The 17,408-nt window shown below is 43.3% G+C and overlaps 1 protein-coding gene and 2 long non-coding RNA genes across 5 annotated transcripts in view; all 3 read left to right on the top strand.

The window, feature by feature from the left end:
- Positions 1-17,408, top strand: part of LOC145716528 (uncharacterized) — a 338,765-nt gene that overhangs the window by 81,165 nt on the left and 240,192 nt on the right. The window lies entirely within an intron of this gene.
- Positions 1-17,408, top strand: part of CHN2 (chimerin 2) — a 290,315-nt gene that overhangs the window by 43,168 nt on the left and 229,739 nt on the right. The window lies entirely within an intron of this gene.
- On the top strand, positions 1,675-11,807 carry LOC145716527 (uncharacterized). Its single transcript, XR_014139233.1, has 2 exons — positions 1,675-10,315; positions 10,529-11,807. It is a non-coding gene; the product is annotated as an uncharacterized LOC145716527 (long non-coding RNA).

The raw sequence follows: 17,408 nt of genomic DNA, 5'->3' as shown, positions 1-17,408 counted from the left end.
TATGAGGAAAGCAGTAATTGCAGTTCTCAGGGTGAATGCTTGTCTTTTTCTAGCATGACAGTTTTGTTTTTTTTTTTTTGGAAACGAACGTCAAACCTTCCACGCACGTTATAGATATTCCCATGTGCAGGGAAACAAATTCATTTTCATTAATCCCTTTCCTGCTTATATAATCAACAAACAAGCATGGAAATAAGTATCACCATGAGAGGTATTTGTAAAAATTTAAAAGTAGACATATTTTGTGTTTGCTGTGGGGTAGCTTAGTTATTTCAGAATTCCATTGTAATATAATCCGTTGTTAGTATATTTTTAAAAATAGGGTAAGGGGAGGAAATTACTTTTCAGAAAATGGCACTAGCTGTTTTTTTTTTTTATGCTATGGAGAAATGCAAAGAACAAAAAAAGCGACCTTTTATTGCTTCTTCTTCTGTTCTTATGTCTCATTTTTCATAGAACAAATCTAATATCTGGCATTTTTCAGCAACTTGAGATCATTGTAGTCCACCTAATGCAGGTGCATTTCACTTTGGGTCACAGGCAGAATCCTGGAAAGTTACGTACAAATCAGTTTCCTAAGTTGAAACTTTTAAAATGCACTCACATAAAAAGAACTCCTCATTTGAAAGGTATTCGATGGAGCATCTTTTGGAAAATGAATAAAAGACATTTAAATGAAAATATCTCAATTTCCCTATTTCTAAAATCCACATGTCAGTATTCCAGTTTGTCATAAAGTAGGCATGTTTGTGTTTATAAGTGACATAATTTTACTCTGTGTATGCTAGACAGATTCTGAATTAGAAGAATCTTAAAACACTCCAGAAATTTGCTTGCGAAATATGAGCAGGTAGGTGTTATCACTTGTTGGGGTAGAACAAATTACAACAGTGAGAGAAGAAGAATTTCAGCAAGCCTCAAGGCTTTCGAGGGAAGAGAGTCCAAAACTCCCACATTTTTTTATTAAGCGTGCTTGCCAGTATATCCTTTCAATCTAAAATTATATAACTTAAATAAGTCTGAAGTTAACTGGTTCTTTGCTCTCATAAATCTATTTTTAGACACCAAAAGTGCACCCAAGTCAAGCTACCAAGCAGGGTCCTGCAGGATCTGAACATTTAGTGCCTCCTTTTTAAAAAAAAGTTGCCTGGAGTAACAGCACACTGGATTGTTCTATTGTTAACATTAAGGAGGGAACTTCCTGATTTTTTTCCCTCATTTTTATTTGGTGGTTTCTAAACTAAAAAGGAAACATTGAATGGTGCTTAATTTCAAGTCTATGGGTTAATATGTTCTTTTCTTTCCTCACACCCACTTTCCCTTTGCCCTGCCATATCGTAAGTGGTGAGTTTACTTATTTCTGTTCTTGTGCTCTCATTTCCGAGTCTGGGATTTCCCCTTCTCCTTCTTGGTTGTAATTTTGATGTAGAAGAGAGACTGCTGGGGAGAGAAGGTGGCATAGAGAACAGAGGTGACCGTGGTTAACCACTCTCCTTGGCTGGGGAACGAAACATCTGCGACTATGAAGACACAGTTCACCTCCCACGCAGCGGGAAGCATTAACCAAGTGACTCTTGAAAGTCACTGAATCCTCCCCAGGCATTTCCGTTATCCTCTGTAAGAATTTTATTTTATTTTATTTTATTTTATTTATTTATTTTTTTTTTTTTTTCCTCTGTAAGAATTTTAAAGCAAGTGTTCATCTATTAAGATAGCAGGGCTGACTCCAGCATGATGGCTGATGGGTCTTGTGTCCAGGAGCAGTGTAGCCTACTGGCAGCAAGTGGAGGGCTGTGTTGAGGGTGGTGAGGCTGGTCTGGACTCAGTAGGAGAGAGTGCCCTGATCGATTAGAAATGTCTGCCTTGGGTGAGGGATGAGGAGATGGTGGTGTGTACGGTAAATATTGTCTCCCTGTGATGGATGTTCTAGCTCCTGACTAGTATCTGGGAAACCAATGATTTCATCTCAGGTGAAGAAGTGCAACTTTGAGCAAGTTAACTTCCGTTGGCCTTGCCCTCCTGGTCTCTCAGTAGGGAGTGGACTCTATGAAACTTCCAGGTCTCAAATTCTGTGATCCCATGCCAGGCTGCTCGTGACTGTCCATTGTTCATGAAATAAGTACTCAATCTTCATCTTGGCCTTTTAGGTCTCTCTCAGTCTGATCCTATACTACATTTCAGGCCATATCTTCAACTTCTTATCCATGCTGGCCAGGCCAGATACTCATGGTTTCTCAAACATGCTTCATACTTTCCTCTTGTGCTATCTTTTCTTCAGTAATCTCTCTAAATATAATGTCTGTGCCTTCCCCTCTTCTCTTGATTATCAAAATTCTACCCACTTTAAGACTCTGAGCTTCATAGAACTTTTTCATTTGTGGAACCTTTAATACTCGACAACCTATTCCAACTGGCTAGGCATCTGCCAGGTTGCCTACAGATCCTGTCCCAAGCTCATGGTGGGCAGAATTTGTGTCTCATGCACTCACTGTCTGTGGCTCTCTTCGATGTCTAATCAGGCTAACAAAAAGTAGTAAACATTTCTTTAAAGAGCAAAACAAATGCCAAAGCACAGCGATAGAAATAAAGTGGCAAGGAGGATTATTTAAGTCAATACACTAGTACCTGTTGAATTTAGGCAACACAGAATGGCAGGTACTTTGGTGGGAACAAGTAAGAGTAGGACATAGTCCCTGTCTTCAAGGAGCTTATGGCTTATCATCCTCAACCTTGTCATCACCATCATTCATCATATCTTCCATTTATTTAATATATATTCTTTACCACATCTCTTGCATACATCCTAAATTCTTAGAACAACCATGTCAAGCATTATCACCTCTATTTTACTGATGAGAGAGTCTACCCAGAGAGTTTAAGGGACTTTCCCAAGGTCACACAGGTGGTATGGGGATGACTGGCTTCATAACCTGTGCTGATTCTGGTATATGCCATCGTCACCCTAGAGGGGAGCAAAGGACAAGGACAGGCAGTTTGTTAAGCACAATTTGCACTTTCTCTCTCTTTTTTTTTAAGATTTTATTTATTTGACAGAGAAAGAGATAGAGAGAGACAGAGAGAGCACACACAAGTAGGCAGAGCGGCTGGGAGAGGGAGAAGCAGGCTCCCTGCTGAGCAGGGAGCCTGATGTGGGGCTCGATCCCAGGACCCTGGGATCATGACCTGAGCCAAAGGCAGACGCTTAAAGGACTGAGCCACCCAGGTGCCCCATTTTGTACTTTCTCATCTTCAAGCCTTTGCTCGTGCTCCCAGGCCGCTTGGAATGCTCTCTCCTTCCACACCTCTCAGCTTGTGCAGATGCTTCCCACCCTTCAAGTACGTCAGTCTCCGATATCTCCTTCTTGGAGCCTTTCCTGCCTCACTCTTCTAGCAGGGCCCATGATAATGTGGGATTGTCTACACTTATGTAAAATGAGTGGATTAATGCCAACTTCATCTCTTTTTTCATTACAAAGGTTCTAAGGCTGAGGTAAGAACATCTAATGAAAAGTGACCAGAGAAGTCTGTTCCATTCAACAAACATCTGTTGAGCACTTGGCGAGACCTTGGTAGCATAGAGAGGAAGACTCTCCCAGTATTAGAACAACTGTTCTCTGCTTTATAGAAGAGGCTGTGTTGACGCCCATGGTGAGATCATCGTCTGGGACGGAGAGAATGGAGAGAATTACTTCTTGCCTCGGGCAGAAGCAGAAAGGTTCCCAGAGTTCCCTTGTCCTCTTCCTGGTCCTGGGCCATGCAGCCCGGAGGGGTAAGAGATAGGCAGTGGGGTGCAGTGGACAGTCTTAAGGAGGAACTTATTTGCTAGGAGGTGCAAAACCAGAATAGGTTTCTGGAAGAGAGAGCTTCTTCCCTCCATCCGGGAGTGAAGGGTCAAAGTGAGGCCACTATTGGCAGAGTTGATATTCATTGATCTTCCTATGAGTAAGTGGTGAGACTGGTGTGTGGTTTTTACGTCTTCCAAAGGGACCATTGAGCCACTGCTTGTAAGTGCTGTGGATTCAAAGGTAAATAAAGCACAACTTTGACCAAACAGTAGCTCACATTACGTAAGTACAGTATGGCACATCATGCGTGGGTGTTGATTGCGGTGTGCCCTAAAACTGTTGGAGACAAGAGGAAGAGGCAATCTGTTGTGCCTAGGAGCGTGAGAGCAGATTCCATAGAAGTGGTGACACCTTTGCCTGGACCTGAAAGATGAATGGAATTGTCACCAGGCTAAGAATGGGTGGGGTGCAAATGGGGGGCCACTCTGGAAAGAGGGAAGAGCAAGCACAGAGAGGAGAGAAAACAGGATGGCAGAATGCAGGTCTGTGGTCCTGTGAGAACCCCAAATTCTGGATTTTCTGTTTCCGATCTTGCTGATGTTTATGCCAATAACAGAGTCACCCAAAGATGCCAGAACAGGCATCTCCTGCCTGCTGCATCAGGCACACAGCCATGCTGGCCGGGCCTCCTTCCTCCCCCTTCACCGTTTATGAAAGTCATTGCCCAACACCCTCCAGAGAACAAGTGTCCGTTTGTCCTGGGCCCCCATGCTTCTCCAGCCCGCCCTGCTTCCTGCTCTTAGCTGGCCAGAAGGCTGCGGGCTGCACTGTGTGGCTGCAGGGGGCATCGTGCACACAGAACCCCCCCTCCGGTGCCCCAGCATTGTGCAGGGCCCGAACAGTGGCCTAGCAGGGGCCAGAACTTGTTTGCTTTGCTCCCTTACAATGACTACCAGCCCCCGAGATACAGAAAACAAAACAGAACAAACAAAAGCCTTACTGGCCCTGATGGTGCAGCACAAGTCCTAACCTTTTATTAGCTGGTCCTGACCTTCACTGTATCACAGCCTGATCCATTGAGACAGGAGCGTTGACACTGTCCTATTGTTTCCTCTGCCAGCCTTTCCTTCCCATGGCTTTGCTTTCCAATTAAAGACAAAACAAAGCAGAACAAGAATCAAACCCCAAATCTTTCCCAACTTGTAATTCTCCAGTGTTCAGTGTTACACTTTTTATTTTTGTTTTGCTGCTGCTGTCGTTTTTCGTGGAGACGTGATTTTGAAGGAAGAGTGTTACTGCACAGGGAGCTGTGTGTGTGCTCTACCTTGCTCCGGCATCTACGCCTGAGATGAGCCATCCTGCCACCCCTGGGAGAGCAGAGGTCTGAGGCCAGGCGGGGGCACAGGGGGCTGGAGGGAAGTGCACTCACTGGATCTGACTCACTTGCAGGTGATGGGAGCAAGTCTGGCCGGACATCGGGAGGGTGAGGCCCAGAGGGTCTGGAGGCGGTCCTAGAGCCCGCAGTGGTGGTGTCAGCAGGAGGCAACATCTGATAGCCCCCCGAGGCCTGAGCTCCAGACTGGCCACTTGGACACTGGGCCCTGCAGTCAGACCTGCCTTCAGACTCCTCACCTGCCAATTTTGTAGCTCTATTCTGCTTGCAGCTCATTACCCAAGGCTTTCCCCATTCTCTCTAGCATCCTTTTCTTCCTCTCCGCTCTGGGAGCTGTGACCTTAGTGCAGGCCCTGTATTTTTCCCATGTTATCATTATTGGCCTGGTGATAAATTCCCTGCCCAAAGTCTTTGCCCATCACATCTGGGACCACTGCCAGGTGTCTTTACCTGAAACACAGCTCAGATGACATCATTCCTAGATCCCCACCCCCCGACCCACCGCCCATTGATCTTGGGTGTTTCCCATCCTCTTAAGCTTGGCATTTCAAGGTCATGGGTGGTCTGTGTTGCTTCTCACTTCACTCCCTGGCTCATTCTCTGCTTGAAGTATGACTGCCTTTCTGTGCTCTGAATATTTCCCAGAGGTTGCTACTCTCATCTTTTTGTCCCAGGAATCTACTGGGGAGCTTGTTGAACATATAAGCTCTCCACCTTGAGGGACACACACCAGTAAATTGGGACTGGAATCTGGATACTTCATGTTTGAAACTCTGGCCGCATGACTGGATGAGCCAGGTTCAGGAACCAGCTCCTTTGTCCTACCTTCCTGTGTCCGGGGGGGCCCTCCCCCTTCACTGGAACTTGATGGGTTCTTCAGTGTACAGATCAGATGTGACTCTCTCCTTGAAGAGCGTCATGATCCCAGCAGCCAAACAGGATTTCTTTGTAGGTTGGTCCTGTGGCCTTTTTGCTCTGAGCCTCTGTCTGATTATAAGTTCCTCAAGTGTAGGGAGTGTATTTTATTCATCCATGTGTATCTTGAAACTTTCAGGAAACCAACTTATATTTAATAGCTGCTCTAATGTAAAAGGTGTTCTGCAAATGAACAATCAAGTAAAAACATACAGATACTACGTTCACTTATGTGATATTTTATAGCTACAAGAAAAAAAGGGAAGCTATCTCAGGAATGGTAGTGGCATGAGTACCTCTAATCAACTCCATTTTCCTCAATTTAGAAATGTGAATTTAGGGCACCTGGGTGGCTTAGTCAGCTAACATCTCCCTTCAGCTAGGTCATGATCCTAGGGTTCTGGGATCGAGTCTCACATCGGGCTCCCTGCTCAGGGGGGAGTCTGCCTCTCCCTCTGCCCTTCCCCCGGCTGGCACTCGCTCTCCCTCTCTCACAAAAATAAATAAACAAAAAATCTTAAAAAAAGATAGAAGTGTGAATTTAAACAAGTAGCACTTGTAGTTTTTAAAGCACGTATAAGAATTCTTTTCTTCCACTGTTTTGCCTACTGAAGGGAGTGTAAGTCTTCTCAACATACCTCTATTGTCAAGACTTTACTGATGTAGCCTTATATAAGATGGGTTTATGATCTAACTATCTGTCTGCAATCATTTTTTCTGTTATTCTGCTTTTGTTCACCGGCAGAAACACCACTTAGCTCAGGTTTCCGTTAACAGGCATAGTTTTATGGCATTCTCTGAGATGAAAGGAAGATATCAGGAGTCAGTTGTTTATAGCTGTTATAGCAACATCCTTATTGATACATTCCCATTTTTAATATCCTTTTATCTGCTTTTCAAAAATGAAATTATATATCCATTACCAAAATTAGATAGGAGATTTATTGGATTAGAGGTGCTTTTTTTCCTAATCCTTAAATGAGCAAAAGTTACTTCTTTGATAATTCTGTAAGAGAGTTAAAATTCCTTTTTATTTTAAAATGTTACAGATAGGAGATTAACCTAGTTAGCTTCACAGATAGAAGGAGTGCATGTCTCCGGGAACCAGGCAAAGCCAACAGAGGTTTTTGTTTCAGGAATGTACAGAAGATATGGGACTTGCATGAATTATAGCATGACTCATTAAAGGGTATAAAAGTACTTTACAAATAATTAAATATTTTACATCAGGGACTGAATTCCCGTTAAACCTTGACATTTTCTACCAGGAAGTTTCTTCCCTTTTTTGCATGCCTGAAACTTCCTTACAGCTTACTAATATTTCCATTATATATTAATTATAGGCAAAGATGATAAAATTGAATGAAAATTGAATAAAAACCCCACTTCTTTTTTATGTATCTACTGTGCAGGGTATATTGCAAGGGATTGTGGTTTAAAATACTTGCGTCTGATAAGACCACTTTTTAGGGTTGTTATAGGAATAAGATGTAGTAAAATACCTAACATGTTGAATGCTAAATAAATGTTAGGTAGTAGTTTTTTAAATTTAAATTCAATTAATTAACATATAGTCTATTAGTTTCAGAGGTAGAGTTTAGTGATTCATCAGTTAGGTATAAGACTCAGTGCTCATTACATCACACGCCCTCCTTAATGCCCATCACCCAGCTACCCCATCCCCCCACTCACCTCCTCTCCAGCAACTCTGTTTCCTATGGTTAAGAGTCTCTTGTGGTTTGTCTCCCTCTCTGATTTCATCTTATTTTATTTTCCCCTCCCTTCCGCTAGGTAGTATTTTTAAGATAACTTCATGTAACATATGTGCAGAATATAAGAGAATAAATTAAAACAATCCACACATATTAGTAATGTTTGAATAAACAGAGATTTCACTCTTTCCCCATGTACTGTTTTAAAATTCAAACATAGGGAAATATGTCAGTTTGTGTAAACTGTGAAAGTTTATTTTCAACTATGAAAGTGAAGCCAGATTTAGAAGTAGCAAGGTTTGCGCCATCGAAGTTGAACTTAATTATATATAATTCAAGACAATGTAAGACTTGGTGCGTGACGCTTATCTTAAAGGTCTAAACAACTAAAATCAGGTGACAGTGGTTTGTTTTTTAGCTTTTTGAAGGTGTTTTAAATTTTATATCTTAAGAATCCTGGGCGCCTGGGTGGCTTAGTTGGTTAAGCGACTGCCTTCGGCTCAGGTCGTGATCCTGGAGTCCCGGGATCGAGTCCCGCATCGGGCTCCCTGCTCGGCGAGGAGCCTGCTTCTCCCTCTGACCCTCCCCCCTCTCATGTGCTCTCTCTCTCATTCTCGCTCTCTCAAATGAATAAATAAATCTTTAAAAAAAAAAAAAAAGAATCCGACATGCTATATGTACAGGCTTAGACACAAATTCATTATCTTTAACCCCCAAACAGTTGAAGATAAACCCTGAGTAAAGGCTCTGCCACTCTAGTGGGTTAAATAGCACCCCACCCCCCAAAAAATTCATGTCCATCTGGAACCTCAGACTGACCTTATTTAGAAATAAGGTCTTTGCAGATGTGATTAGCAAGGTGGGCTCATACTGGCTTAGTGTGGTTCCTAAATACAATGTTACTGATGTTCTTATAAGAGGGTAGAAGACACAGACACATAATCAAGAAGGTTGTGTGAAGACAGAGGCAGAGATTGGAGCAGCATGGCCACAAGCCAAGGAGCACCAAGAGTTGTCCTCAACCACCTGAAGCTGGAAGAGGCAAGGCAAGATTCCTCCCTAGAGCCATCAGAGGAAACATACCTTCTGACACCTTGATTTCAGACTTCTAGGCTCCAGAACCATGAAAGAATGAAGTTCTATTGTGCTAAGCCAGCCAATTTGTATGGCTTTGTTATGGCAGCCCAAGGAGATTAATATAGCCACTTATCAGGGGTGCACTGAAATGCACACTAATTTCTATCCTAAAGTGGGTACAATGAAACCTACCACACAGAATTACAGGAGGATTACATGAGATTGTCTGTCTGCAAGTATTCGATATGTGGCTTTTTGTCTTAAATTCCGTTCTTATGCCCCAAAGTGCTATCTCTTTTATGGGATGGAATTTCACTTTAGGGGAAGGAAACACTATTTTCCACAGGGCCATCCAAAAATGTAAGTGACATCTTTGGGCAGTGGCTTCCCATCATGGAAAAGATTTAAGCAGAGTCTTTGGCATCCAGAGTATTGAGGACGTGAATTAGTTAGAGAATACATTTCAGTCCAAGTACCAGAAACCCAACCACAGCAGCTTAACAAATAGGGATTAACCAACAAAACCCTCACATAATAAAATGTCCTGAGTTAACCTCTTCAGTTTGGATCAAAGCACTAGGGTGCCATAAGGACCCAGGATCCTCTTTCTGCCCCTGCCATCCTTATGTGTCCTTCATCCTTGCTGCATGAAGTTGGCTGCCCTACCTTTAGCCACACATGCTCATCCCAAAAGGACAAAGAAGGTTGTGTCCAGAAGGGACAGCCCACCTGAAGAAAACAAAAATTTTCCAGAAATCCTCAATACCTTCAAATTAATTCTCATTGGCCAGAACTGGAGTCACATGACATCTCCTAAATGTGAAGATACCCAGGAAATTTAGTTTTTAGCTAGGTTCAATGCTGCTTTGAACAAAATAGGTCTTCTATTTGTAAGGAAGGCATCATGGATTTAGGATAGCTACTTAGCAGAGTTAGCCATAAAAGAGATTCTGGCATAGGTAGAAGATTGGAATAGATGAGCTCTTCCAACTATCAGAATTCAAAGATGCAGTTAGTAAATTATTCCCGACCCTCAAGGCATTTACAGTGTATATTGGAGGCAGGTTCTGCAGACCACTATGTGGGTTTGAATTGCTGTTCTACCTCTTACCAGATATAGAATTCTGTCCTCTTGAAGCCTTAGTTCCTTTGTCTATAAAATAGGGATGATAATATCCACTTCACACTTTTTTTGGGGGGATTATAGGAGTTTAATATTTAGAGTGTTAATTATAGTGACTGGCCCTAGTAGATGCTAAATAAATGTAGCTACTCTTTTTCCACTAGATGGTAACCTCCGTGAAGGCAGGAATTGTGTCATTCCATGGTAGCTCAGTGCCTAACACAAGTCATCCTTTAACAGATCTTTGTTAAGTGAATGAACCAGGCCATGGGGGCTAATGCAAATATAAGGCATACTCAAGATAAGTGAGGTTTGGGGCGCCTGGGTGGCTCAGTTGGTTGAGCGACTGCCTTCGGCTCAGGTCGTGATCCTGGAGTCCTGGGATCGAGTCCCGCATCGGGCTCCCTGCTCGGCGAGGAGCCTGCTTCTCCCTCTGACCCTGCCCCCTCTCATGTACTCTCTCTCATTCTCGCTCTCTCAAATAAATAAATAAATCTTTAAAAAAAAAAAAAAGATAAGTGAGGTTTGTCCTTTCTCAAGTGCGGTTTTGGTGCCTGTATCTGAAGCATCTTCTGTAAGTATGAGTAGGGACAGTGTACACTAAGGGAAAAGAATGAAAGAATAAGGATAAAAAGTTGTTTTGATCAATGTTACTAGTTATAGGTAACAGAAGCTACCCGACCAAATTTAAGCAGAGAATGGATTATTACAAGATATTACGAACCTGAGAGAACCAACCCTATTCTGGCAGTTACTCCCTTGCTAATATTGCTCATACTCAGCTTCGCTGTTACTAGAGAGTGGACTTGAGAATCTGCCGTAGCTGCCCCAGGCCATCACACACACCAGGTCTATAGTAAGGGCCAGTCTCCCTGTACAGCCACTGCTCTACATCCACTCCTTCCAAATCTCATGTGGCTGTGTCTGCTTGTCAGAGCCCACACCACATGTAGACCCGTAGCTGCAAGGGAGCCTGGGAAATGTAGTTTTTAGCCTCCCGCCTCTGTAGTCAAGGCAGGTTTGCTAAAATGGGGTTGGACAACGTGCTTAGCTAGCGAAGGCACACTATCTGGCACAGAAGTTGTTCTAAGCAGCTGTGTGTGGTTGTCCCAACAGCACAGCCTGCAGGTCACAGAGGGGTGAGGCCATGTGCAGGAGGCACTGGAAGACCAGAGGAACGCAGTGAAGTGTTCAGGCCCACATACCCCTGGAGCCTGCAGAACGGACACCCGTGACTGGACAGCTAACGGGGGATGCCGAGAGGAGATGAGGAGAGGTGGAGGTAGTTGTCCCTGGGCATGCATGAGTGGTTGTGTGTGGCACTGTCCTAGCTGCCTGCCAGCACACAGAGCTTTGGGTCCAGGCAGGCCCAGCAAGCTCATCTCACTGGCCGCCCACCCCATCCAGCCCGACAAAGCAGGGATGCCAAGGGAGGGGCTCATGTGGCAGCTGTACAGCAGGCTCCCGTGGCCCTGGCCTGTATGACCTTCCAGCTGGTCCTAAAACGTGGGCTGTGGGAAGGAATGATCAGGAGGCAAGGAGGAGAACGTTTTGTTAGTAACTCCAGGTCATGAGACTGGAAGGAATAAGCTCAATGATTTTTCAAAAAAAAAACCAAAAACCTAGAAACATGGTTGAAGATGTGCTTTTCCTTCCTCTTCTCTTTTCATCTTTTTTTTTTCAATTTCAGTCGTGTTTTATAGACTTGTGTGACATAGGCAGTGGGACAGCTGAGCAATTAGTTGGAATTGATCCTGTAGACAGCCAGTGTGACAAGCTGGACAATTCAGGTTCACAAAGGATCTTTTATAGAAAAAAAAAAAGAAAGAAAGAAAAACCCAAACCCAAACAAACAAAAAACCCAGTCATGATTTATCCCTCGTCCACCCCCACCCCTTTTACTTATTCTTTTTTGCAGGGTTTGTGGAGGATTTGACTGATTTCCTGACATCATTTCTTTGCAAGCCGCATGCACTCGGCCCTTCACTCGGGTATACCTTCTGTAAGGACAGGATCTATAAATGCAACTTGGGGTATGCAAACATCCTTTTCTAGAAGCAGATTCCATGTAATGCCATTAAATGCAATCAGAAGTTACCAAGCATCTTACTGGAACTCTCTTCCAAATGTACCTAATCCAATTTACCTTTCCTTTGGTATTTAAGTCCCTGACAGCTGGAGTGGATGTTTCTCAGAGCAGTTTGGCTTGTAACAGGTGCCCTGTTTTATCCTTCTTTCTTCGTCTCTGTTCACTTCCTGTTAATACCTCAGTGTGCGTTACAGTGAGCATTAACCTTTGGGTTATAGTCAGTTCTAGACACAGAGATGCTGCCATATCAGAAACGTTCACTTGACTTCAGTGTCATGGTGTGTCGGATGTTTGCTGAATGAGTGAATGAGACACAGTCCTGTCCCAGCTCCAGGCGACTTCTCATTTCTTTTCAGAATCACAGAATCTTGTGATCATGTGAGAACACTTTATCTCTAATAAAGCTGGAGTTTCATGACTCATCTGCACATGATTTTAGTGTTTCTTTTTCAACTGAAAATGTTCTTTTTTTTAAGTAGGAAAAGTTTGCACACAAACATTTGCAAAGAGGGAAAAAGCCATTTCCCATTCTTTCAGCTTGAACACAATTACAATATTTTAACTCTCACCTTGCGGTTTTAAATTTATGTAGAGCAACAAGCCCCTAGGTGATTTAATTATCTGCTTCTGATCTCATCACGAAGTAGTGGAAGCCTGGGGGAAAAACTTTTCATTCCCCAGTATCTTCTGCTAGGAAGCTGGTGCTCGTGGATGATTTGTTCAAGGGATTCTTTTAAAGCCCATTTACTGTTCAGCATAAATTATAACTACATCAGGGTGGTCTAGTAAGGATGCTCTTCGATGATCTTTTGAGACCTGGACACATGAGCTCTAGGGTAAGAGAACTCAGATAGTCCAGGAGCCAATCTTCTAGCATATGAAGAGAAGCTGACATCCCCTGGACCCAAATCTACCTGTAGGACCCCCATTAACCAAAGAGCCTTTAATGGTAAGGAGTTCTGGCTGCATATCCCTTTTGTCACTTGGGAAACAAAGCTAAAGGAATAGATGTGGTATTTGCTAAGACTCAAAGCCACGCAGGTATGGGCAGGGGTTTACCTTAAAGATACTCTGTTATCTAAAACTAATGATGTAATGTATGGGGATTAACATAAGAATAAAAAAAAAAACTTTAAAAAAAAATAAAAAAAAAAAGATACCCTGAATAGAAGCCGTAGATTTCCTTCAGAGCCTTTGGCAATGGCTGGGACTGCAAACTGGCCTTGCCATTAAAAACCTGTGTTGGGGTCGCCTGGTGGCTGGGGTGGTTAAGCGTCCGACTCTTGGTTTCAGCTCAGGTCATGATCTCATGGGTCGTGAGATGGAACCCGCACTCAGCAGGGAGTCTGCTTGGGGATTCTTTCCTTCTGCCCCTCCCCACCCTCTGAAAAATGAATAAATAAATCTCAAAAAACAAAAACCCCCAAAAAACCTACACTGCTTTCCCAGACTGTCTGGCCTGAAGCTCAGACTCCCACTCTTCGTTTATTCACCTGTGGTCTTTGCACCAGACCTGAGCACTGTGAGTGAGTGAGTGACCACCTCAACTCATCTAAGGCCATTTGCCAGAAATCTCTGTGTGGTCCAGCCCAGCCCTTGTTTCCATTTGGCTTGGTTACAGTGTGATGTCCTTTTACAGGTATCTGTAAGTCATCACTTCTGCGGCCTGCTGTCATCTCAAATACAGTGTGTATAAAGCTGACCTCGCGCAATGTGTCACAATTCAGCTCAATATCTGTACACCTTTCATACGTCAGCGGCAGCCGTTCTGCTCTCCTTGTCACTCATGCTCCACTGTTCTGACTGTTCCCTTCCTTCACCACCCCTTCCCCTTGTTTTCCTTTCTACTCTCCCACCTATCCCTGCACCTAGATTATAGCAATCATCTCCTGGACCCTGGAGTGTTAGAACTGAAAGGGCCCTTTTGCAACTAATCCAATATGGTCAGTTTACAAATGAGGAAGCGGCAGCTCCAGAGAGGTTACATAAGTAGCTTTGTTTCAAACTAGTCAGGCCTACCATCCTTCCTCCAGGTTCCGCGTTCCTGCTACTCTGCCAGGTGATGTCCTGGTCGCCTGCCGCCAGCCTCTCTCCCTTCAGCCATTCTGTGTATCCAGTACTCACGTTTATTTGGCTGAAATAGTTCTTTAATCATCTCTCTCTCGTCCACAGATTTTTGGTGGTCCCTACTGCTGGGGAGACTCATTACATACTTTGTCATCCGAACTGGGACACTTGAGAGTAATAGAGATGCAACAGACACCTACCAGAACGGCGGCCCTGGGCAAACCAGATTGTACAGTTACACTTCATATAGCCCAGATCAGAGATCCTAAATCAGAAAGACCAAGCTTTGCCTGTTGGAATTGAAGGTGTTCTACGTTCGGGTCCCAGTTACACGTCTGAGCTCTGTCCTCCATAATCTACACAGTGTCTTGCAGCAGCCAACTTGCTCATCCTTCTCAGCACACCACACTTGATGTCTATTTCTGCTTGGGAACCTGCAGGTTTTCCTCTGCTTCCCTAGCATCTCTGCTTTCTTCAAGGGCCCCCTCAAGTCCCTTTTCCTGCATAAAATCTTCTCAGTCTGTTGCATCTCCTGAGAATGTCTAGCTCCTCCTTGCTATTTCTACTACTAATTTGACCCTTACATGTGGTGAAATGAGGTGTTTTGATTTTTTTGTCTTAGTGGTGAGGATAGTCTCTGATCAGCCCCTCTATAAATTTAATGTCTGCTTCCAAAGAGAGAGACCCACAAAATAACACAGAAGGAAAACAGGAAAATGAGTAAAACCTTCAAAATGGAAATCAGAATTTTATTTTACTCATGAGTGCAGGAGACCTACTGCTGAGGGGACTCCGGCATTATCTAGCAGAAGCATAGTGCAACCCCACTTCCGTCTGCCTGCCGTGAGACAACATAGGCATTAGCTCATTGCCTGGGCCTTATTGTAACCCCAGAAGGTTGGAAACAACCAAGTGTCCAGCAATGGGGAACTAGTTGAATAGACTATGGTATAGCTCACAGTGGAGCATCACGTAGCTGTGAAAGAGAGAGAGAAAGAAGATGTCCATGTATGAGTATAGAGAGATTTTTTGTTTAAGATTTTATTTATTTGAGAGAGAGACAGAGAGAGCATGAGCGGAGGGAGGGGCAGAGGGAGAGGGACAAGGAGACTCCTCGCTAAGCAGGGAGCCCAATGCAGGATGCAGTGCTCAATGGATGGAGTTTTCAATGCAGGGCTTGATCCCAGGACCCTGAGATCATGACCTGAGCCAAAGTCAGACGCTTAACCGACTGAGCCATGCAGGCGCCCCTGAATATGGAAAGATCTGTAGGACGTATACAAGTGGGGAAGAACAAGGATATTGTGTGCTGCCGCCTAAGTACCTTTAAGTACTTTATTTTATGAAATTCGTTCTTTTTTTCTTTTTTTTTTAAAGATTTTATTAATTTGACAGAGAGAGAGAGAGAACACAAGTGGGGGGAGTGGCAGAGGTAGAAGGAGAAGCAGACTCTTGCTGAGCAGGGAGCCCCACGTAGGGCTTGATCCCAGGACCCTGAGATTATGACCTGAGCCGAAGGCAGATGCTTAACCGACTGAGCCACCCAGGTGGCTTTCTTTCTATATAAAGTGTAAAGTGTGATTAATTTTGCTTTCCCTCTCTGGCAGTATTTTCATGCTTGAATTTGTGGAACTGAGTAACCATCCAGGGAGGGATATTAGAGCTATGCTTCAGAAAATTCTTTCTGCCACGAGTGAGGGCACTTTGGAGTGAGGAGGGGAAGTCTGGGGAAGGCAAGGCCACGGGGTGGGATCAGTGCCCAGGCTCCCATCCTGCAGCCCTGGATTTGCTCTGTCAACCAGGTTTCCTTATTAGAAGCTTATCCATTTGCTGGCTCCATATCTCAGTGCTCCCCTCTTATTGCTCCCAGCCTTCAAGAGTTTAGACTTTTGTTTTCAGATGAACATTTTATTCAGCAGTGTGATTTTCCAGCCTGGTAATTTTGGACACCAGACTTGTTTATTTAGTGACGCATGTGGTGGTTTCTCCCAATGGCAGAGGCAGGGAGGAAACAGATCCTTTGTTCCACTCATTGCGTTTCATTCCATGAAATGTAATTTACAGCTTGAATTAAATTAAATTAAATTTAATTAATTAATTAATTAAATTTAATTTACAGCTAACTTTTTGTAATAATGACATTATTATTATTATTATTCTGTAGGAAATAATGATTCTTCACTCCCAAACCCCATATCCAATCAATTATCTATCATAATAACAGATTAATAGATGTTCTTGATGAAGTATCTTCAGGAACACTCTAGTCAGATGGCTTTTTACTTTTCTTTGATCTTATATTACTCTTCTGACAGCTCTTTTATGAAGGAAACTGAAGCTCAGAGAAGCTTAGTAACTCAGTCAATGTCACACAGCCTATTGAATGACAGGCCTGGGTTTGAACTCAGGTCCTTCACACTGTAGAGCTGGTGTCTGCACTGTATACACTGCCTCCCTAACTTGGCCAAGCTCTATCACTTCTACCTTTGCTAGTACTTTTCACATCATTCCCAAACCTACTGAGAACAGTTAGGAGCGTCATCATCTCTCTCCTGAAGTAAGGTGATTTCCTCTCAGCAGGGCTCTATCTTCAGATTTTCCCTCTTATAACCCGAAAATCCTCCCTACACCATGAGCTCCCCCTAAAGGACCACAAGAATTATTCCTCCACTTTGTATACATGTTCCAGAATATCTACCCAATATATGGTGGATTTTTTCCTCAAAACATTATTCCTCAGAACACAGGACTTTGTTTTAAATTTGAATCCTTGCAAAGTCTTGATTTTATTAAACTTAGAGCTCACTTACTTGCTTTGAACCACAAATGTTGTTAGGGCAGGACACATTAGCTTGAAATTACCTAAAATAAGTACCAGCATTGGATACTCTAGAAGCCATCCAGTCAGTCAATGGAATCACTTTAAGAGGAAGCAAATTTACATAGCTTTAGTGTAAATTTCATGGGCTCTGCCCTCAAAGACCTGCACATTAGATATGATTGTACACAAGCCTTTTCAGATTATTTCAGACAGCAATAAATTAGTGATCACTTATTTGGTAGTGCTTATGAATACACATCTATGGGCAATAAAATAATAAACTGGTCCCATGTTATATAAATGCACCATTGAGGGTGGATAAAATTTCCAGTGACAGCCTCATACACAGATTCCAAAGTGCTTTATCGCAAACCGGGTAAATGGATGTGAAGATGGTGGGCTCCAGAAATCAGTTAGATGATCAAA

The sequence above is a fragment of the Leptonychotes weddellii genome, chromosome 12 (genome assembly GCF_054177405.1).
Source record: "Leptonychotes weddellii isolate Sample4059 chromosome 12, ASM5417740v2, whole genome shotgun sequence".
Lineage (NCBI taxonomy): Eukaryota > Metazoa > Chordata > Mammalia > Carnivora > Phocidae > Leptonychotes > Leptonychotes weddellii.
The sequence above is the reverse complement of the archived record's forward strand: the minus strand, read 5'-3'. Positions and strand labels throughout refer to the sequence as shown.